General features: G+C 38.4%; 1 protein-coding gene across 1 annotated transcript in view; it reads left to right on the forward strand.

Moving 5' to 3' along the window:
• diaph3 (diaphanous-related formin 3) overlaps positions 1–23,607 on the forward strand; it is a 429,281-nt gene that overhangs the window by 246,313 nt on the left and 159,361 nt on the right. The gene's annotated exons all lie outside the window — the stretch shown is intronic.

Consider the following 23,607-nt stretch of genomic DNA (forward strand, 5'->3'; position numbering starts at 1 on the left):
GCCGATCTCAATCACACAACACCGTTACACCACAGCGCTGGAGATCCAGTGAAAAAGAGTTTGAATTCACCACAGAATTAATAACATCACTACTGCGAGATCTAGTGGGAAGTGTTCGCCACAGAATTCTGTTATAAACCATATCAGATCAAACAGCGATGACGTGGAAACACAGAGAAACCATTGTTGCACGCACAAAATTAAGTGGTTTTTTTTTGTTGTTGTTTTTTTACATTATTCATCTCAGGGTTCGTCAGTTCAGTGTGATACTATAAAATACATTTATTAAGAGTAGAATATTTAAATGTTCCCTTTTCACATTGCTGTTGTTAATAAAAGTTAATTTTATCTGCATATCAATTCAATAAAATTGCCAATAAACAAACATGTAATATTATGAATAACTGTACTTAACAAAAAAAAAGAAGCAAAACAATATAAATTTTACGATTCAATTTGGCTGGTGCCACTACTCTCAAATGTTAGACTGGAGCCCTGTATTGATATATTTTATTTTAAAATAGCTTTTTTGGGGTGGGGGACTTTTTGCCTGTAGTAGTTTCCCCCCTATGAAATTATATAAAAAAGAAAAGTGTTTTTTAAAAAGTATTTTTCCATTTGCTTTATTGCATTTTTAAAAACTTTACTTAATAAATTATAGTTTGAGATATTATTAATTAGTGTTATTGACCTATCTTTTTAAAATAGTGTTAAATAGATTTTTTGCCTAGCCCTTATACACAACACACAAGTCAAGTTGAGCCACAGAAAGCATGAGAGGATGTCGTCTTGTTCCCCTTTATTAAATCTCAAACAAAGAAATGCATTGCTGCTTTTAGTTTTTCGATAATTAGCTTCACGCGCCCTTTCAGACTGGAACTGAGTGGCAGGGTGGCCACGAGAAGACAGCATCTGTTTATATTTGTGCCATTCAGACGGTTATTAAAAGCCATTTTTAGAGAGCCCAGCACGAGGCCAAATTGCAGGCACAGTTGGATGAAGACAGACAAATGTTAAAGCTGGCATGGACCAAACACAGACGGCCTGATCAGAGTGCTGCTGTAGAGAAGGGCAGGACCACTAACAGAGAAACATCACTCACTTACATGAGTGTGCAGTTTGTTCTACTTTGTGGAGCAGGTGTCATACTGAGTTTTTGATTAAAAATTAGACAAATACATATATATAGCAAGATGGCTTATCACCTCCACTACTTATTTAGTTAAAGCCCATATTGTTTTTGCTTAGTGGGGAGAATTCAGGTTTATACTGTCGTGTTGTGTTTTGTGTTGCTTGCGGACTGAAAAATACTTAAATACTTCTGCTATTTTGCTAGCACTGGTATTTTTCAGGAATGTGAAGCTTGTTTTTGAGTTTATTTCAAGGCAGCGTAGATATCACAGAAGTTCAGTGCTTAATCACACCTCTCCACTGTGACACGAATTTCGTCCCATCTGAAGAAGGGAGATTGATTTTAAAGAATAAGTGTAGCTTGTTGAGGTTGAGTGTTGATGCTTTTGAAAGAGGACAGAGGTGGCGTAAATGGAAGGAGAAACAAACTGAACACTCAGGAAGCCTACTGACTATAGAGTCACACATCAGAAGTTTTTGGAAAATGCTGTGATCTCTCGCTGTCTCCAGGGAGCCCCTTACATATAATGTTTTTTCCAGTAAATAGAAACCGAATGCTCAAAGGCATCCTTTTGTGTGAAAGACAAAAGAAATAAGAGGAGATGGCAGAGGGGAGAACTGGTGATAGTTTCTGTTTTTTTGCCAGAGGGCTGAAGTCCCAGAGGACCATCATCAGTCACTACAACTTCTGCACTGCAGTCCTTTGGAGACCCACTAATTTAGCCTGGACTTACAGTATCAAGCTGTCATGTAACATGACTGAACCTGGCTCAAACAACAAGCTTTCAGCGTGATCGAGTGGGTCGTCTGAAAAGCAGCTCTCACATCTTGTGAAGCTGATTAAGCTCTTTAAGCTTTCAGTCCACTATAGGTGATACATCAGTGTGGTTTTTAAAACATCTGTCTGTGTGCAGTTTGATGTCTTAACATCTCTCAAACAGGTACAAGCATTTAGGTGAAAATATTGGTGCTGTGAAAATATGGATGTGTAAGTGTCTGAATGATTTTGATTCAGCACACATTTCTGCAGCTCTTTAAAGAAGCTGTCAGTCATAATTCATCTGGTGAGTTACTACTCATTCAGCTCACTGACTCCAAAGCTTATGGTTTCTGTGCAACTCAGTTCAACAGATATACAATGACGGGAACATGCCTGCTAAAACTCCACAGTATTAAAGGAGCATTCATGCTATTCAAAGTGGCAAAATTGACCAGAAGTTTTCATTTTCGATGAGAGTTGCCAATATGGGGCTGGATTAACGAACATTCTTTAAGAGAAAAATGTAGTAAGTTATTCCAATACATTTTAAAGGGATAGTTCACCCAAAATTGAAAATTACCCAATGATTTACACACCCTCAAGCCATCCTAGGTGTATATGACACTCTTCTTTCAGACAAATACAAATCCGTAAGTTTAATACAGAAGGCGGTCTGCCGAAAGCTAGATATTTTACTTTATAACGTGTTAAATATGGATATTTTTCCTACAAAAACCCATCGATTCACTTCAGAAGGCCTTTATTAACCCCCCGAAGCCATGTGGATTACTTTCATAATGGATGGATGCAATTTTTTGAGCTCCAAATTTTGTGCAACCATTTACTGCCATTTATAATGCTTGGATTAGCCAGGATATTTATTAATATAACTAGTATTCTGGCTTTGACATTGTCTGATTGCTTACTAATATGGTTGCCAACAAATTCAATACTTATACAGCACTGGTAACTGGTAATCTTAATCTAAACAATAAATTGATTCATCAATTAAACTTTTTTTTTTCTGTGGGGTCCAAACATTCCAAATATTATTCGAGACATTTTCCAAAATATCTTTTTTGTGCTCAACAGCAGAAAGTCATACAGATTTGGAACAACGTGAGGGTAAATACATGTCAGAAATGTTATCTTTGGGTGAACTAGCCCTTTAATAAATGCAAAAAAATTGCATAGAAAATAAGAAAAAAAAATGGTTATGAAGTTTTATGATTCTTGCACCTGAGGTGACATGAAAACACTATTACCGATGCAACAAAGTTGCTAAAGCAAAGCATAACTTTATTTGAATGTTGAAGAAAGTGAATCAAGAAATGCTTGTTGATGGGAGGATTGGATGTAAACCAAACTATTTTCAATGATTTCAAAGCATTTGTTAGTGATCCATGGCATGGTGCTGTTGGATACTGCTGTTGAGCAGGAGTGCCTACTAGCAACCCTCAGCAGAGACCTGGTGACCTCCAGTGATTTTTATCACTGTCAGCTTGAAAGGCCTTTAACAGTGCATAATCAAAATATTCAGGACTCAATGTGAGAGTTTACGGTTGCTTGTAGTCGTGAATTGCTGTTGGAGACCTTGTTATCAATCAGAAAAAGAGAAGCCCCCCACCTGTGCCTCCGGGCTCCAGCATAGACCCTCACAGATAATGAGTGCTATGAAATTTCTGCGGAGTTGTGCTGATTTCCCTTCTCTCCATGTCACACTTAACCATGACATTTAATTTCACCTGGGGAAGCCAGGTAATGGAATTGTTTATTAGATGGCCGCACCAAGATGGATTTCCGAGAGGGCAGGGGTTTTAAGACACGTCCCCTTCTTCTGCTCTCCTAGAGGCCTCTAAATTGGTTGCTGTTGAATAGCCTCCCTGCCTTTTATTTCCCTTTGGCTTTGCGGGATGTGGAACTGCATCCCTAATGCAGCATCAGAGAGGAGTCGCACCGAACTCCCTGCCTCTTTCGCACCTCTGCCCCCCGACGACTGCGCCATTCGCACTCCCTGCGCATACGACTCACCGACTCAAGGTCAACCTCAAAGCACCTCTGAGAGAAAAGAATAGGAAGTTTTAGCATTTTTAAAAGAATGAAGGGAATACTAAAATGCTGTTTCTCGTCTCTTCTCCTTCCAGACGAAAGACAGACGAAGGTTGTCATAGGTTACCCAGATTTTCCAGACAGTGATTCACCTTTGTTCTCTCAATTGATTGTTGATTTTGAGGATCAGGAAGAATAGAATGGCAGGCCTTTCTCGCTCTCTGATTTTTGGAATAGTTCTCACCATGAAGTCTATAAAAACGAATGGTTATTTATGCATTTCACCTCTGAAATTCACCCTTGGCTCTCTTCGCATCTCATTACATTCATATTTTGATCAAGGACGCCTCAGAACATTTTCTTCGGCTTTTAGTTAAAATGAAAATGTCTCTGTAAAAATCTTCACCTCTGCCACAGCCCAGCCCGTGGAGAGTGTATTCAAATTGCACTAAATGCTTTTCTCTGGTGTAGATTGTCATTACAGAGCTTTAAAATCTCGTGAGTCAAACCATTTACGCCCCCAAACTAACCACAACAAGCCAGCAGAAGAACCGAAGACAACCTCTTTCTCTTTTTTGTGTGGTGTGCTGCATGATTGTGTATGATAGGAGAAAGATTGAGTAGATTGAAAAGTGTAATTTCACACAACCCAGCTCATGTGTTCTCCCTCCCCGAGCGCTTCAGGTTCGGTGTGGCTGCTTGTGCTCACTGATGTGATCACCACCCTTGATTGTTGAAAGCCACTCACCTCCCTTGTTTGCCATACACACCTGTACACACCACAGTGTGGCGTGTGCACCTGTACTATGAATATAGATAGATAGATGGATTTATATATCCGACATGAGTGCCGTGTCTTTGTTCCAATTTACTGCCGATCGGTGCCATCTCATTGTTAGCAGATGGTAATTTGAATCTAATCAATGTCTGCTTCTCTATTATTTGTTAATTCAGCCAAGTGTTGTGACTGTAATTGCCCCATCATATCTTGTTGGATACGTTTATCAGGGATCTGATAGCAAAAATTTGAGCAGCGGTGTGATTAGAGGGTTTCGTTCTGCCTGGTTGTTGCGTTTACCTTCGGTACAGCCGTGGGGAAGTGTATCTTATAATGTTAATTAGATCACCGAAGACAGATGAGCACTTCAGTGGACGCTGCGCTGCCGTCCCCCACGCCCTCCGATTGACCAGCGCAGGCTTAATGGAGGAGAAACGCACAGCCCATTATTAGAGGCATCCACTCAGTCTCGTTTACGCCTCTCTTTCTCTCCACCTCATCTGCCTTGGCTCTTTTCAAGCACTGCTAATTTTGTATATATGTGTTATTCAGGTCAGGCAACTAGGACGTGATCTCTCATCCAGATGACACCGGTGTCCTTTAAAGAGAGAAAGGGAATGGAGGCATAATTTTCATTTTCAGCAACTGAAATCATGTGTAGTCCACATTGTATTCATGGACTTGCTGTTTATATACAGCAGCCACAGGTTATAATGAAATGAGCCATGCTTGGAGCCGCTTCACTCATTGCATGATTTGTTTTTTGTCTCCCTCTTCCTCTCCGAGCTAGTGTCACATTTGCGAGAGGATTGAGCCACTGGTGTTGGCCCATACCCGTGAAATCAAGCAAGTGCTTTCATTTCAGCACGAGTAATCAGGCGGCTAACCGCCATGATATCCCACATGTATAACAAAATGCATTTTCACTGTTTTCCAGATCGCCATGAAATCAAGTACGAGGCTCTGCCAATCATTCCATGTATGTGTGCTGTTCTTGCAGTGTATGAACTGATTACAACAAACACAAACGCGTTCGTCACTATGTATATCATTTTCAATATAATATCATTTATTTTAGGAGTTCTGGATATATTTTATATTATATTATTTTATATATTCTAGCATTGTCATTTATACCGTCTGATAATTGTTAATAATTTTTAATTACATTTTTATTTTAAAACAATACATGTGGTTTATATTTAAAAAATATATATCAAATCCAGTTTTACCTTCTGCCACCAAACATTTGTTTGCGAACCGTAATTTCATCTTTCCACCTTATCCCTGAGCAAACAATGGGTGCCGCCATGATGACTCACCACTTTTGTTTGACTGTTTTCCATGTCCAGTCTCATTAAAAATAATTGTAGGAGCTACAAGTACACAGCGAGCCATACACATTTGCGATGCAAGTTAAATATGAGCTCCGATTCAATATGTGCTGTTGTTGATTGCCACCAAAATAAGATTTTAAAAGGAATAGAAGACCAACACATTTCAGAAGAATGTCTGTTTGTATAATAACTGTATGTTTCCTATGAGTTGATAGTAGTAAAATTGAATGGATTTATAAGGGGTAGGTGCAAATCGGTTTAGGTATTTAACCTAATAGGTTGATCTTAGGTGAGCTATGAACTAGAGGGTTACTTAGATCTTCTGTTACTAAAGCTGCGTTTCCACCGCAGGAACTTTCCCCAGGACTTTGGGGTGGTACTCGGTGTGTTTCGACCGCAGGAACCAGGGTCTAAATAAAGTCCCCCTTAAAGATTTCCCCCTCAAAACGTCCCTGCTTGCTAGGTAGTACTTTTTCAAAGTTCAGCAACTTTCGGGGGTGCTGAACATGCTGATTGGTTGAGCTCACGCAGCATTTTATTTCTAAATAAAGTGGGGAGGAGTTCCTGGGACAAATTGTTTCGGGTAATTTTGGTGGAAACGGAGCTTATTGTACTCCTCTACATTCCTCTTAACCAGGTTGTTCTGTGGGGACTGGGGGTGTTGGAAATGTTCTGCACTGTGCTTTTTGAATTTAAGTATCAGTTGTTATTTTAAGTTTTCAATATAGTATATTTTTTTTGTTTGTCTTTTTTAACAAACTGGCGTAGTATGGGGTGAAGTCAAGTCATGAAATTAGAGACTACCCTCAAAATCCTTTCACATGTTCACATGCATGTTACTATTAGGTGTAAATGGTAATCTAATTGCAATCGATGTTAATGTGTACACCGGCCAAGGATTAAAATGGCTCTCTCTCAGATTCTTTTGAACTTTCTGGTGGAATTTGTTGCCTCTATTGTGTTCACTTGCTTAAGACTGATCAAATGTATGTGTCTTTTCCTGTAGTTTAACGATTGAAAAGTTGTGTTCACAGACAGCACTGCCCCTCCAATCTTTAGCTTAATAATGTGGTTTGAAGTATTTGTTATTTTGTGTTTTATCACAGCAGGGTGTGAAACTCAGAGTAGTTTTAAGACAGTGTGGTCCCTCACATTCTTTCCTTATTAATCAGCCTGTCAGACGCTAACGCCCCGGTCGATGCAGTGACGGCCCAGAGTGGCCAGGGATTAAAACACTTCCACACACTCTCTCAGCACTCTGTCAACATGTGCCAGAACGTTCCACAAGACCACCGCTGCTTCAGGGGCCGTCACACTGATGACTAATGGGTAATGAAGTCCTTAAGAACCCCTGGAGTGAGCACGGCTGTCATAACTCTCTCCTGAGTGATTGGACTACAACCCTTCAAGCATTTTATCTCTGCCTGTGAAGAATGGTTTGTTTCAAAGTCACTCATGCAGACACAGCTGGACATCTGAGGCTTTGACCTGATGTTGGCTCTTTGCTTGCTGATTATTTTAATCAGCCGCAATCAAAAAGCAACTTAAATGTTATATATATTTATTTTATTTCAGTGTTTCTCATTCCACAATACAGTATGAATCTACAGCATTATGGCATATTTTATATATATATATATATATATATATATATATATATATATATATATATATATATATATATATATATATATATATATATATATATATATATATATATATATATATATATATATATATATATATATATATATATTAGGGATGCAACAATACAGTTAGTCCACGGTTCAATACATACCTCGGTTTTTAACCACGGTTTTCGGTTCGGTTCGGTTCTGATGGCTTGTCACATCAGTTTTTTGCTATTCTATTCTTAAGCGACAGGAACAGCAAGAGGTTAAGGAGAAAAAATACTATTTTTTAATTGCAATACTCTTTCTTTATTTTACTTAAAAGAATTGAAAAACCTTACTTAAACTTAAAACTTTACTTAAAAAAAACCCTTGTACACATTCGTGTATTGTATAATATAAAATATATATATATATATATATATAAGATTTACACTGGCAGCTCAGAGCTGTACAGCAGCATTTAAGTATGAAATTGAATGAATAAATGTAAAAAAACACTACATAGACTTCACTATAAAATATACACTGATTCTTATTAAAGCTACTGTATTAGTTTTTCAGTCAAGAGCAATGAGTGATTTTCTCTTTTTCTTTTGTTGTTGTATTAACATTAAATGGATAGTTCACTCAAAAATGAGAAATGAATACAGGTTTGGAACAATATTAGAGAGTAAATAATGACATCATTTTAGAGGTGAACTGTCCCTTTAAGGACAGCGTGTTCACTAGACTGCCTGCTGTCAATGCGTGCATCTAATATACAGACAAGCGCCGATTTTACTTTCACTTTAGACATAACCGACTGTGTTTATGTAAACCTTGTGTGTATTTGACAGTATTAGCGCAGTAAGACGACTATTTAGTCCTGTTATCACGTGTTTGACAAGCGTTTAGTGGGCGCGCTCGGAAAAAGCGCATGTTTAAAACGCCGGCAAGGCTTTAAAACGCATGCAAATAATGAACTTTCGTGATTGTGAATTACTATAGTGTTCCGTGAGTATAACTCTACCACTAACGTGTGATGTGAATGTATGTCTCGTTGTTCAGTATTGGGATGGAGGCAAATTATAGAATTTATAGAAAAATACTTAATTAAATGCAAAACCGAAACACCGCATTTCACAGGCGCGTATTGAACCGTGAAGGCCGTACCGAACGGTTCAATATTATATTGAGAATTGTGGCATCCCTAATATATATATATATATATATATATATATATATATATATATATATTACAGTTTAAGTATATTGTTATTCAATAATAATAATAATTTCACGTTACTGTAATTACAGTGAGAACAGTGATGTCTAAAATGGCTCTAATTCTTCAAGTTGTTATGTTTGAGTTGAAATGAGCTGAGAATCATACAGTTTTTTTTGTTTACTTTAAAGCAATTTAAAAAATGAATCCAGAATCCTGTAGACAACACTGTTTTGTCCAATAAGTTTTCTGAGTATGTAGGCTCTCTCATTCTCCCAGTCTCTATTTTTCATCTCTCCAGCCGTGGAGAACCATCTTGCTGCAGCTTTCTGTAAGGGAGTGATCACATATGAAAACCTCTCAGTGTTTCTGTCTCTTAGAAGCATCAGATACTCCTTGGTCACCAGGAAAAGTGCAGCTAAATGACTACCTCTGGCCTTAGTCCATCAGCCGTTACGCAATCAGCAGTGGCCAATTAGGACCGCTGCTCTCAGGTAGCATAATAACAGGTCAGAGTCCAGCTGAAAGAGACGGGAAAGAATCCCAAACGAGAGAGAGAGAGGGAGAGAAAACAAAACAACAATGTGTACGTTTGAAAGGCGGGTGTCTTTAGAAGTGTATTTCTCCTTACACAAACATTAGATGCAACACTATAATTAGCTTTATTTCTTTGAGACAATGCTGCCTTGTAGCCAGAAATAACAATCAGGAAACAGCTATTCGTACGGAGAGATGCCACAAGAAGAAAAGGACTTAAATCTGACAAAACAGCTCATTAGACAGGGAGACGTTTACAAGTGTGTGAGCTATTCACATTATAATAGGGTATTGCTAACAGCATATGTCCTTTAGTATGATCTCAGCAGTTTGTGTGCGTGTACGGGAGAGATATCACAGTGATTCAGCTCATTTTCTTAAGCCATTCTCACTTTCATTTGTTGTTGTATATGAAAATTGAAGTGGACTTACTTTATCAACACCATCAATGCATTCTCTGCATGTGTGGAAATTAGCAGGCAGAATTACCTCTAAAGCCTTTAATCTACTTTGGCTCTTTTGTGTCGGACCCCAGGGTGATAGCAGCAGGATGCTCCATTCTCACTGTCCACTCACAGACAGAGTAAACCCACACAAATACAGTTCTGATCCTAGAGGAGCCACTCTTTCAACTATGCATATTTTATCATATCTTACAATAGAAAACCGTTAAGAATAATATCTCACAGTTTTACTGTTTTTACTGTGTTTTTATTCAAATAAAAGCGGCTTTGGATACAAAACATTAAAAAAATCATAGAGGCCCTAAAGAATTTTAGTGTATATACTTTTGACATCTTTATTTTCCTGTTTGTTATTTCTTTAAACTTTTAACCTCATTTTTGTTGCATTAAATGTTCAAGCTCATTCTTCACTTCTAGATAATGGTGCTTTTCAGTCACCACAATTCTCTGCGGTTCTATTGTTTTTTCATTTTTTTTGTTTGTTCTGTTGGGTTTTTAATCATGTCCATCAGATCCTCTTAATTGACAGTCACATCAGAGACGGAGTGGGGTTTAAATGAGGACTATTTGCTTTAGTAATCACAGAGAAATGAACTAGTGATGAGATGAATGATCGTTCCAGCTGAACGCGTTTGAGGTCAGGTAAAGGGGCGATCGCAAGATCATTCATGACCAATATTGTACAAATAGATGAATTACTATGAAAATGGTTGAAATGTGGGATATGAAACTAGATTTCAGTTGACATGAACCTCTAAAGGTTTATTTTGTTGCAAGTTTGTTGCAGAGTCCTGCAACGGGTCGGGTACCCGCGGTTACCCGCGGGTACCCGCAAAAAAGTGGCTAAAACGGGTGGATTGTGACATTCCTAAAATTCACGGGCGGGGATGCGGGCGGATAATTAACTCCTCGCGGGCGGGTAGTAGCGCGGGTGAAAAATATGTGCAACATTTGTCTAAATTACCATTACACATACGCAACAACGACATGACATTTGACCCATCACGTCACCACCACTGCGACAGTGCGACTTTTGTTGATGCTTCTCGTAGCCTAGTTGAAGCGAGCGTTGCAGGAGTATGGATGAAGTAAAAGTAAAGTTGGCGAGTGGAGTATATACAATTGTTGACAACGAGTCTTTAAAGGCAAAATCGGATGTGTGGAGAAAGTGTGGTGTAATAAGAGATCAGGAAAATAACATCATAAGCGGCATCGCGGCTTGCAAACTTCGAGGAGAAACGCGAACATCAGCTAGCAGGCTCAAGCCTATAATATATTGTTTGTGAGTGACAGGCTCAGGTTTTTTTCTTCTTCCATTAACAGGTCTATTTTCGTAGGCTATAGTTATCAGGTTCCATAGCCTATTTAAGCGCACTTTAGCCTGTTTCATCAGCCCATTCATGACGCTGTTGTGATGTTGTGAGAGGCGCAAGATATAAAATAAAGCACTTTAATTGGAATGGTTTTAGCGTTTGTGATTTTATCGCGGGCACGGATCGGGTAACGGGCCAAATATTAACGGGTCTGGGCGGGTGCGGATTTCATTTTGATATTATCACGGGTGACGGGTCGGATCCGGTGCTGAACTTTGCGGGTACGGGCGGGGGCGGGTATCCAAAAATGGACCCGTGCAGGACTCTGGTTTGTTGTAATTTAGTGTGAATTTGTGTATAATCTAATTTGTGGCTAATTAATTACGTGATTTATTGCACAGGAGGGGACTGTTTCATCAGAGATGTGCGAGGTGTTTAGGTTCACCTTTTTGTGTGTGGGAGTGTGTGTGTGTGCGCGCAAAGCAAATGATAGAGTAGAGGTCAAAGAGGTTAGCAGGAGTCTTACCGAGCTGTTGATTAGTCAGAGAGGATCATGGGTAATGGAGCTTAGGTTGATGTTGATGTTGAGTGATAAATGATGAGCATGTGTGTTCTTTTGTGTGTGTGGAGGCAAACAGTGAGATTAGACAGTGAATGATCTACTTCTGATCACATACACCATAATGAAGCTCTTTCTCCTGTGCTCTCTCCCTTTCTCTCTCTTAGAATGTGAAGCTCAGCATCAACGTTCCTCCTTTTTTTTGCTCTTTTCCTTATTTTCTAATATCCTTTTCTGTTTCACACTCTCTTTCTGTTTGCTGCAGTCTCATAATAAAAGCAGCACAATTTATTTACAATTTGCCGTGTGAGGCTCTTACATCAGCAGCGTAATGTAGCGGCTCGTTTAAAATACATTTGCAGCCGCGACTTTATTTTGCAAAGATGATTTTTCATCCACGCTTCGTCCTTTCCCTTTTTGCAATGAGGAATTGATAATAGACCTGTTTTCCCTCTCATCCACTTATCTCGCACCCTGATGGAGAGAATGAAATAAAGGGGGAAAAACAGGATGTCGCTCTCTTTGTATGTGTTTTTTGCATGTACAAAATGTGCATTAAAGCTGCTGAGAGAATTTTAGTCCTTTGAGCGATCACAGGGCTCTTGCAGGTGACACATGCTTTTAATGGATCCTGCCACAGTTGAAACTTTTACTCCAAAACCACTTATTCTTGAGAAGGTATAGAGGAACCAGACATTTTATTTTATTTTATTTTATTTTATTTTATTTTATTTTATTTTATTTTATTAATTATATTAATTATATCATATTATTAACTATATTTATTCATTTATTTATTTTTATTATATTTTATTGTTTTAATTTATTTTATTTTAATGTATTATTTTAGCTTTGCTTCATGTTGTATTTAATAGTTTTGTCAAAAGTACCGACCGCCGATTCCAGCTGTTTACGCTGTTTTCCAGCTGTTTACGATTCCAGCTCAACAGCGCTCAAAGCGTCACATTTTTAAAAGCGTTTGAAAGTGTTTTGAAAGCGGGAGCAGGAGTGTTTGAAAGCACATGCAGGCATCGTCCAGCAGACCGGTAGGCTGATAGGCGCCTGTATTCAAACGCTCCCATGTGTATCTGTGTAAGTGCTCTCTGAAAAGCATCATTGATGTATATTTACAACATGATTTTGAAGCGCTGGTCATTGTAGCCAATCACAGACACAACCGATGAGTGTGTGAGCCCAATGACCAGTCAGAGGTGTTTAGCTGCAAAAAAAAAAAAAATTCAGTACGGACTTGGTATCGCGGTTTGTACTTTTGACAACACTAGTATTTAATTGTATTTAATATAGCATTAAAAAATAGTTTGAGCTCAAACAATTGGATGAGCCTCTGCCCTGCCCTCTTAAAGTGCACAGAGATTTGTAGAGATGTGGTCAAAGTGCTGTTATATAAGGGAGAACATTTGGCAGACAAATCTCTCTGAACCCTGTATTGCATGTGTAAGTGTTGATTTTTGAATGTGTTTGACTGTTTTCCTGTAGACTAACTACACTGTAAAAAATGTAAGGCCTCTCCAATTCAAAATTTTCTAGTGAGCGATCACATCTAAATTTTTCAATTGGCCAAATTGAATTTCTGTGAATTGAATTTTATCCATTGTGGCAACATCTGTTAACATGGGCTCAATTAGAAATTATATGTTTAGCCAATGGAAAAATGTAATTTACCAACACTGTAAAAAATGTCAGGCCTCTCCAATTTAAAAATTTTCTAGTGCCCGATCACATCTAATTTTTTCAGTTGGCCAAATTTAATTTCTGTGAATTGACAAAATTTAATTCACAGAAATTCCATTTGGCCAACTAAAAAATTTAGATGTGATCGGTCACTAGAAAATTTTAAATTGGAGAAATGTTTTACAGTGAAACTGTCAGATTGGTCCAATTAACTGTTTAAATTGTAGTCAAAATTGTTTATTTCTCACTGCCCAAAAGACAAAAATGACTAAAAACATAGCCTAAATATATTAAGCAAAATACAGAACACAGACAACAGGGTTGACATTTTATCACATTACTTTATTAACAAGTAAATTCCAACACAGGATATTTGGTGAAAATACCTTATTTTCAATAAGGAAAACTCTGAATACATTCAATAAGTCTTCTGCATAACAGGATGTCTTGTTGTGGTGATGAAAACGCGGCACTGCATAGGCTAAAAACCTGACAAATAAAAATAAAAATTAACATTAATGACAAAATTCCCCTGCATCACATCTGGCAAATGACAGAACAGAAGTTACTTCATTATATAATGAGGATGAGACGAACGAATGGACGAATAAGAAAATCACAAGCTTGACGTGTTTGATATTAAAAGGCAATAACTCGAGCCCTGAAAGAGGCCGACTCCAAATGCAATCTAACCCGGGTCGCATAGCACACATCACACAAATGACTTCATTTACTTTACCTACTTTACCTTACCTTTTGTTTTAGACATATAAGACATGAGGAAAATAAAACTATTGGCTACCATTAGAGTAAACGAGGTAAACGAGAACACACGCATGAAACCAATGAATGCATGAACTCGTGATTCTACAAAATGTCTCTTAAACTTCATACCGGGTCATAAAGCAAAACTCTGGAGAATAATTTCAGTGCTAAATACTCACCAACGTCTTTGTGAGATGAATATCTCTATTCTCTTGGGAATGTCTGTTTCGGTCTTCAGCACCTGCTGGTTTGGCTCCGCTCGCGCTGCCGCTCCTGCTTCCGCGCTCCGCATTTGAAATCTCCACATGAACGGTTTTCTTAAAGCGTTTTTTGCGCATGCGTATACTGTCTTTCGGACGTAGGACTTGTTCAGCCAAAATGGATTTTTCACCTTGACTTCATAGATTGACTGAGCACAATTAAATATCTACGGTGAATATACAATTTTAATTTTGAGTGAAGACCTTAAGCTATGATTAGTACAATGCATATTTTTGCATGTGGATAATTATTTGGAAGTCATTTATTGGGCCAATATGTAATGATCAATTTTCACAAATTCTTCAATTTACAACACCAGAAATTGTCCCTAGAATGAAATGGTCTGTTTTTGCCTTATTTGGAAGAGTCATGAATATTAATGTGGAGTTCTGCTCTGATTGGCTGATTCACTGCGCGGCTAATTTCAGTAGCTTTAGTGACAGAAACACATCTATACTGTCCGTCATGAAAATGGAGAGATTATGCATCCGACCTTTATATGTTTGATCCTGTTTCTGACGAAGATGCAGATTTTGAGGAACAACCAATTGTTTTGAGATTGGACGCTTCTGAGTGGTAAGTTTAGTCTTTATTTTCATTAAGAACCTGCAAAACGTAACGTCAGTACTATAACTTCAGCCTACATGTGAACTAGCAGATAACATTTACTTTACACGTTAACGCATAACGTCAGCAGTCACAACTTTGTTTTTAGCATTGTAAAAATATTTGAATCATTGTAATGCGTTACTGTATGATTTTACAATGATAGCTGCTTCACTTTGAATCACAAACTCTAAACAGTGAACTGGGTAGCGCGTGAATATGTTGTTTGTACAGTACAGTTAAGTTTTTGACTAGCAAATTGACTAGATGCCTTGTCAAATGACTATCGTTTCAACTTAAGTGGTGGAGAAGGTGACATTAGCTACAAGGATGGAGTGAGCTATAAGCATCTAAACTAACATAGTTAGCTCCTGAGTTATGTGTTGTTGATGAAATATAGGCTAAATTATAATTCTATCCTACAAAAGGGATTGCCATATGTATCTACGGTTGTATTTTGTAGATTTATATGACAACACTGGCAGGAAATAATATTAACCTTTGTCATACTGTTATGTATGCATGCTACTTGGAGTTTCCTATTGTTACTGTACTAGCATCTTGCGTTGGATCTAGACAACACAGGGGATATTATCGTTAATGTTGTCTCACTAAGAAACTTTCAATTTAATCAGAAATGGTTTAGACGGTCAATAAGTGGATATAAGCACTAGGCTACTTACTTCTTGTGGGAATATAGTTTGAATGGCTGCTTCTCCAGTATCAAACGCTGAGCGAAGCCTGTTTGATATTGTCCCAGGTTAGAAAAACTGTCCGTGGTGAAATGGGCCGAGCAAACGAACAACTTTGAATTAAATTGTCGCTGTATCCGGTTATAAATAAACATCAACCATGCCTGTTGACAGTTTTGTTCTGTGGGAAGGGTATGAAAAGTCCTCAAGTCCCCTGCACAGCCTGGAACATAACATTTAATTCCATGATCTGCCATTTTCGCTATCCTCGCGTCACGCTTGTTCACAATACCTGCAGAAATCCCGATTATTCGGCTGTGCTGTTCCGCCTTGCCTTGAACATGTGCTGGCATATGCAAATGTTCGGGCGTACATATTAATGATCCCAACTGTTGCGCAACAGTCAGTGTTATGTTGAGATTCACCTATTTTTCCGTGGTGTTTTTCACAAACGAGATTTACATATGAACAATTACATTTTTCATTCTAGGGCACCTTTAAACTTGCCAAACCAGAAGAGGGAGAAAAGTCTACCTGGGTGGATGGAGCAAGCAAACGAAAAGAGAGATGACAGGATAGTGTTAGGTGAAACAAACTCATGGATGACAGTTGGAGATAGGCGGATAGACCATGAGATACAGCACAAAGAAACTGAGCGAGATGGAGATGGATAAAGGAGGAGGAGAGTGTTTAATTAGTGTTGGGTTTTCTGCAACATTACAGGCCTTTTCTGTTGCCAGGTCCTTTGATGACTGTCTCCCTGCGGTCCCGTCTTATTACCCGTACAAATCTCTACAAATACTGCAGCATTATTGGAAACGCACACAATGGGGCCTGCCAGCTCCGGCACCAAATCACCAATCATAAATATGCACTTTATCATGATAATCATTGCATGTCTCCTCATTTCATTTCCACAGATGGTTTAATCTCTTTTTAATGTGGACTTTAGTGAGGATTCTTGAAAATGCCAGAGAGACCCGTGCTGAGCATTCATGCGATTCACGGAGCCAGCAACTGTTCCCAAAGTTTCTCATTTGTTATTTAAGAGTGCATGCTTGTTTTGTTGTTTGCTAATGCTTGCATGTTAAGTAACTTCCATATCAGAGCTTAGCACCCTAGCTTAACACACATGCACCCATGCCAACTTTTATAGTTATTTTTCTGTGCGTGTCTCTATAAGTTTGACGGTCTGATTACTAATGCTTTTGTTCGTATGCTGACTATGGAAAAAGACAAAGATTGATGTTGGTGAAATGAATGCTTTAGCTCTGCATCACAGTATTGACGCTGCGGTAACATTGCAGTAATGTTGTGGTGTGGTTAAGCAGCCCTTGATCAGACGGGCCCGAACAGTGGAGGCTGTCTCATGGGCCCAACAGCCCATCCCTCATTCCCTTTCAATCCCTGTTTATTTTATCTCCCATTCTCTTTAACACAACTCTGAGAGACATACAGAGAGGGAGAGAGAGATTTGGGGGGTGGGGAAGATGATCAAATGTAATTTTTCTAGATCATCACTCTCCTTCTCCTCTGTCAGAAAGAAGATTATGCTATATTTATTGAGAAGATTATTTTGTGCCTGATTTGGTGAGGGAAGGAGGGATGGAAGTTTGTCTAAGAGGTCAATTTCCCAAACTCAACTGCACCAAACCTTCAAAGCACTGCTTATACTGAAGAGTATACTAAATAATGCCTGTATTGTGGAAAAATGCAAAATAGCACACATTTCATCAGCCGGAACCTTGATCATAATAACATGAATGTCTGTTTATCTCTGCAATAACTTTACATATATTAATATTTATTCATTATATGCATTCTATAATTTTTTTTAAATTGGATATTTATTATAATTCAATATTTTACGTTGTATTATTATTATTATTATACATTTTATCAGTATATGCATTCCCTAGGAATAGAACCCATGACCTTGCTGTTGCTAGCGCCATGCTCTATACAGAAAAATATAGGAGAAAATTAATTTCATTGGACATGGAAGGTATAATGCATTTGCATTGTGGGTTAGCAGTATTATCTCAGAAACAATTTTTTAATTACATTATTATTATTATTTTTAAATAATTAGCAAATTATTATGTAAAAGAAAAAATATATCTTACAAATTTTAGTAGTCTGGTCAAATTCGTCAAGAAAATGTTAACTACTGTGTGATTTCCACTTCATTCATCAAAGTATATTGTGCTAGCCCATAATACAATGCATTAAAGTTGACCTTCCATGTCCAGTGTGGACATGGAAGGTGAACTTTAATGCATTGCATTATGGGCTAGCGCAATATACTTTGTTGTACACTGCACATCCTGTCAAGTTTAGTTGCTCATCCAAGTATCTCATGCATACAGAAACATTGTAGTTTGCACAGTATTCATGCTATAAACTGTGTAGTATGCAGCATGCTAGTGTGCTCACAGCCTATATTTGTATGCAAGATACTTTGATATTGACCTGCTCATCTGCATCACTGCTTGTCCTTCATTAGATGTATATAGTCATCGTGACATTTTGAGACACCATGTTAGACCATTTCATGTTAGTTGCCCTTTCATTAGCGATCTAAATGTTAATTGATGGGGTTAATGACTTCTCACTACAAGTGTGTGGCAGGAATCACAGAATTGGCTTGTGGGCTCTGCAATATTGGCGTTTTCACTCCAACTCTGCTCACCAGGCAAACCAAGTGCTCTTTCAAAGAGTTTTAGTGACTTTTGGTTGGCCTTTAATGTGCCCTTTTATTATAGTGACAGTGTAGTACATAGCATGTGGAAAATTACCTGTCTGAAAGACCTTTAAACCACTGTTCTTTGTCTACATCAAGATGGATTTGTCTGTTTAATATTAATCAGCTGCGCTTGTAGTGAGTCAATATATAGTTTAGTTTAATGTAGTTGAATCTATAGGTTTATGGGCACATGATGGTGTTCAAAAATTGAAATAAAGTGCTGCAGGAGTGAGTCTTAAAACCCAGAAGCGAGTTTTTGCACTTCCGTTTTTGTATCCCAAAGTCAGTGAGTTTTTTTTTTCTTCGGGTCTTTGGTTAAGTTTGTGAAAATAAGGTCTGCGGTTAACACAAGCTCAATATATTTTTACATTTTATCCTAAACTACTAAAAACTAAAAACTAAACCAATCAAGTGGCTAAATCAGGCAACAGATGTTGTCAGGGACATTAAACGCCATCGCACTGAACATGTAATCTACTCACTAGTTCACTTTTACAGTCTCATTGTGTTTATACTTGAACAATTGCAAACTACTCAATTTCCAACTTGTAGTTTTTAAAATAAAGACTAAAAAGAGTGGTCTGAAGCTTCGTGGTGGTGAAATTGAAGTTGTGCGACCCTTTATATCCTACCTTTCGCTTTATACTCCTGGTGATTTTGTATTTATGCTTCCAAATTCATAAAATGTGTACATTTTTTTAATTATCTTGAACAAAACTTGGTCACACAGCTTTTGTCTTTTTTTGTCTAAAGTATTAGGGCGATGCTAACTTCTGGGTTGACCCAAAATACGCCATTTCAGCAGCACTATATTATGTCATCATTTACTCACCTTCAGTTTGTTCCAACCCCTGACTTAATATATTTTGTGGACTGCAAGCATACACTGAGAGCACTATAAAAGTAGTCCACATACACTATAGTGCAAGCTCTGAAATCTCATTTGCACTGGCCAATATTCAAACTTGGTGCTTCACAATCAGTTAAGAGACATGAGATGGCACTTTGATGGGCATCAGTATGGGCTAGTACTAAGATTTTTAACCTGTTTTGGCGGGCGAGATTTATCAGATGCCTTTTTGCTCACTTCCTCCAACAAAGCTATAATTTTTGAATGAACCAATCCTTAAATTCTTTACAACATCCTTTCCCCTTCAAAGGCAGGGTAAACACAATCCTTAGACACTTTAAAGAGGCCACAGTATCATAAATTTATTAGCCATATACTCAAGCAGTTAAAGTCTCAGTGAAGGCCGTTACACACACTTTGGTTTTGTGTGCTTCTGAGAGACTGCACCATGAATCATGCATCATTTGACTTGTATATGTTTAGTGTGCATGTGCTTGTGTGTGTGTAATGAATGGGTGTAGTTTTGATGGCACGGCTGTTAGTCATGATGAGCAGATCAATACTGCATATCTTTATCCCACACACACTTGCTTTCTATTCTTTCTGTAGAAGAGGGTTGATACAGATGAGATGGCTAGATGGAGGGGCGGTGAGAGGGCCAAGCTTTCAGATCGATATTCCAGCTGCGCGCGGACTCTGTTTTTAGAGTTCACATTCACATATCTGTACATCACAGGTCTCAAATGACCGAAACAGAGTGTGTTGTCATGCATTTTATGTTACATCTTTCAGAGTTTGAGTTGATCTTTGAGATCCTCATGTGATGTACTGGATAAATCAGCCAATTTGTTCAATTACATCAAGAACATGAATCTTTAATGATCTTCTTCCATCTTGCCAACTGATTACAATTAGTTCTTTAGTGTTTTACGTTCTCAAGTTTTAGCCATTTCACATTTTGCCAAATCAAATGTAGGCTATCCGCTCCAGAGTTTTAGTATAATTAACAATTAATTGTAGAATATGAGAAATCATGTCTCCTATAATTCTTCTTGGTCTTCAGGCTCATTTTTCAGTTTCTTTCTAATTTTTTGTTTTTCTGGCTCTCGCTGTCGTTCTCTGTTGGCGGCTGTCTTTGATTCTGTTAATTGCTGTTATCTGTTATCTGTTTTCTTATCTATTATCTGTTTTCTACCTTCTCCATTCACTGTCCGCTCACTAAAGTGTCTGAGGAGAGTGAACCTGCGGAAGAGCCACCCAAGTACAGTAAGTGTGTGTGTGAGCCTGTGGGAGAGTTTCTGCATGTGGTCCCTCCCTCACAACACAAGCCCCTCCCCCATGGTCACCCCACCCATTGGGTGTTAAAAAGAAGCAGTCAGAGACCATCTTTAATTAGTAATAGTCAACACAATAGCACTCTTCTGAAACCTAGTGAGCTGCCTTGCTGTATACTTCCCTACATAGACAACTGCCTGTCAAGTTCAGGGCAAAAGCAAGAAAAAGTCACTTTTTTCAGAGAGTCAAAGCTAGTTCACAGTCTAGGAAACGTTGGCAACCTCTTTAATTTATTCCTGTGAAAGAACAAAGTTTCTTGACTGCGCTGACTGAAAACACACATGGCATTTGAGACTTAATTTTCAATATTGAGATGTGGCATTTTTCTTTATCACCAATTACATGCAAAATTATGAACAATAATTCACATTTCCCGTGATATTATTAAATGAGTAATTAAACAAGTAAAAAGCAAACTTAAACTCGTTTGCCTAATTTCTGCAAATGATTTGCTGATGCAGGTTCAAAAAGACTTGATTTGACTTGATCAGAAAGACTTTTCTTTTCCAATAAAACATGTAACGTTGCCTAATGTAGCGTTCACACCGAACGCAAATGACGCGAATAATTCGCGCGAAGTTGGACGCTTGAACATTTTGAATGTCGCGTGACATTCACTTCACAACAGACGCGAATTCGCATCATGGGAGGGGCTTCTGCCAGCCGGCTCGTCTCATTGAGAAATGGCTGACATGGGCTGTGTTTACACGTCTTTTTTGTTAAAATTCTACTGTTAATGTGTGACACAACTTGGTTTTAAGACTTTTTCAGGCGATTATGTAGTTTTTTAAAGCTCAAATCTGTGGTTTATTTATAAAAAGAGTGCCTATTTGAAAATTTTATCTGCCGTTTTCGGAATTGTGAGCTCCAGTGGATCCGCGGCACTCCACGCTCATTAACCCTGGCGAAAGCAGCCTTTCCTCGGCTAGTCCTTCTGCCGTCTGCCGCTGGCTCTGATATCTCTGTGGTGTCTCGAGCTATAATTCATCTTGTGTAGATGTAACGGCCGATCTTTGGTCTCATGGATCTATAATTTGTTCCCTGGCAAATCTTTTAGGCTGAGGGCAAAGTGAAGTTTCGTTACTTTTTTATTTTTAGGCTGTAACTTTTACGTTACAGCTGTAGCCAATATTCATATTGTCTGAACCAGATATACAGATTTTCTCCTCATTGTTGTCACTACTAGAGCAAGCTACTGATTGATTAACGCGGCATGAATATCCGCGAACGTTCAGATTTTTCAACTCGGGCGATTCTCGCCATTCACGTCCGGTGTGAACGCACCATTAGGTTGACCAAAAGGTGTCACTTTTGCCCTTGCAAATTAAGTTTAGGTCACACTAGGTCGGCAACTCACTAGGTTGGGACATAGCTAATGACTGTATGTAACCTGTGGAGCATGTAGAAGTGCTGTGCTGTGTAATCACTGTCGTCTCTATGTGTGAGTGTATAAGGCAGAGTCATGCTGGTTTAGCTATATGCATCTGCGTTAGCTGTTTGTGTGAATAGGGCTCTCTTCCTGTAGATTAACCCTGCTCCTGTGTTTTTCACGCCGGTATCAGACAGCCGTGTTAATTAGTGCACAAGACAATTATGCATTTCTCTCCGGAGACCTGCGTTTACTTCTCTTAATCTGGTGTCTTAAATAATTAAACTTGTATTGAAACCCCCTGCTTTCCATCTGCTTCTCTCTTCATCTCTTTTCTCTCTTTTTTTCTCCATCTCTCACCATCTCTCTTCCGAGATCTGAAGAGGGAGCAGTGTAACCTGTTAGTCACTGACCTCTGCGTTGCCTCTTTTGTTTTGTTGGTTTTAAAAGCTACACAAAAGTAAAAGAGTAAAGACTATCACAATTATTTTATTCCCTTCCTGAATTCTCCATGCATGGTAAGCTAAATATGTACTGTGCATGCACATGACAGCGAGAGTTTGACCTCTTTTACTACAGTCATCACAGCTGTGTGGCTCTAATCTCATTCTTCACAGCTGTCTTGCCAAAGACCAATCCCCTTACTCACTCAGCATGACCATTACACTCTCATTGGCTGTGCCATAAAATCTATTGAGTTACCTAGACAGTATTTTGTACATTGTAGTAATGTTCAAATTTAATCTACCTGCCTAGACAGCTTTTTGTTGAAATCTACGATACTTATATGTTCATATTAAATGATGTCAAAAAACTGTGTAGTCTAAAGGTTGTTCCATCTATACCTGTTTACCATGTATGTGCAGTTAGTTTGTGGAGAGAATGACGGGTGCTGGTGTTTTATATGGCATGTGTTCGGCTAGTCAACGTACACACGTCACTGGTAGTTCCTATTGAAGTGGGTTAGACCCTACTCTAATGTAAAAGGCGTTCCTGTAACTAAAATCGTTCCCAGTTGCTAAGGTGTGAACATGGTAAAAAGCAGGTACTTCTGCAAATAGTTATAGGAACTATGAAAACGTTCCTCCAGTGCATAGACCTGTTCACATTGAAGCAACCTATCTAGACAAAGTTTTTTGGGTATCACAGACCTTTGTAGCTACCTACATAGACAGCATGTTTTTGAGCATTATGTCCATTTGAAAGTGCGCTGTTTTCCATCCGGCAGAAATTACATCACTCTCCTTCTCTCTCGTCAACAATCAAACAGGTTTACATAGTACATCCTGCTCATCATCTGACCCCAAGAGGTCAACGTATCGCAGAACCCCACAGGTCCTCATTAAATGCGTTTTTCTGGAGGCTTTGCTTTAATTATTCAGTGTTTTCTGTTCAGTTGTGTTTAAGATGAAATGCTAGTTTCTTTCCCACATGTGATTGACAGTAATAATGAAAAATTAAGTGCAGGTTAATGTGTTCCCACTGCTGTAGCCCATTAGTCTGCTTCAAACTCTGTGTCAGTTCT

This window comes from Gobio gobio (assembly GCF_949357685.1).
Source record: "Gobio gobio genome assembly, chromosome: 19".
In the NCBI taxonomy this organism is placed as follows: Eukaryota; Metazoa; Chordata; class Actinopteri; order Cypriniformes; family Gobionidae; genus Gobio; species Gobio gobio.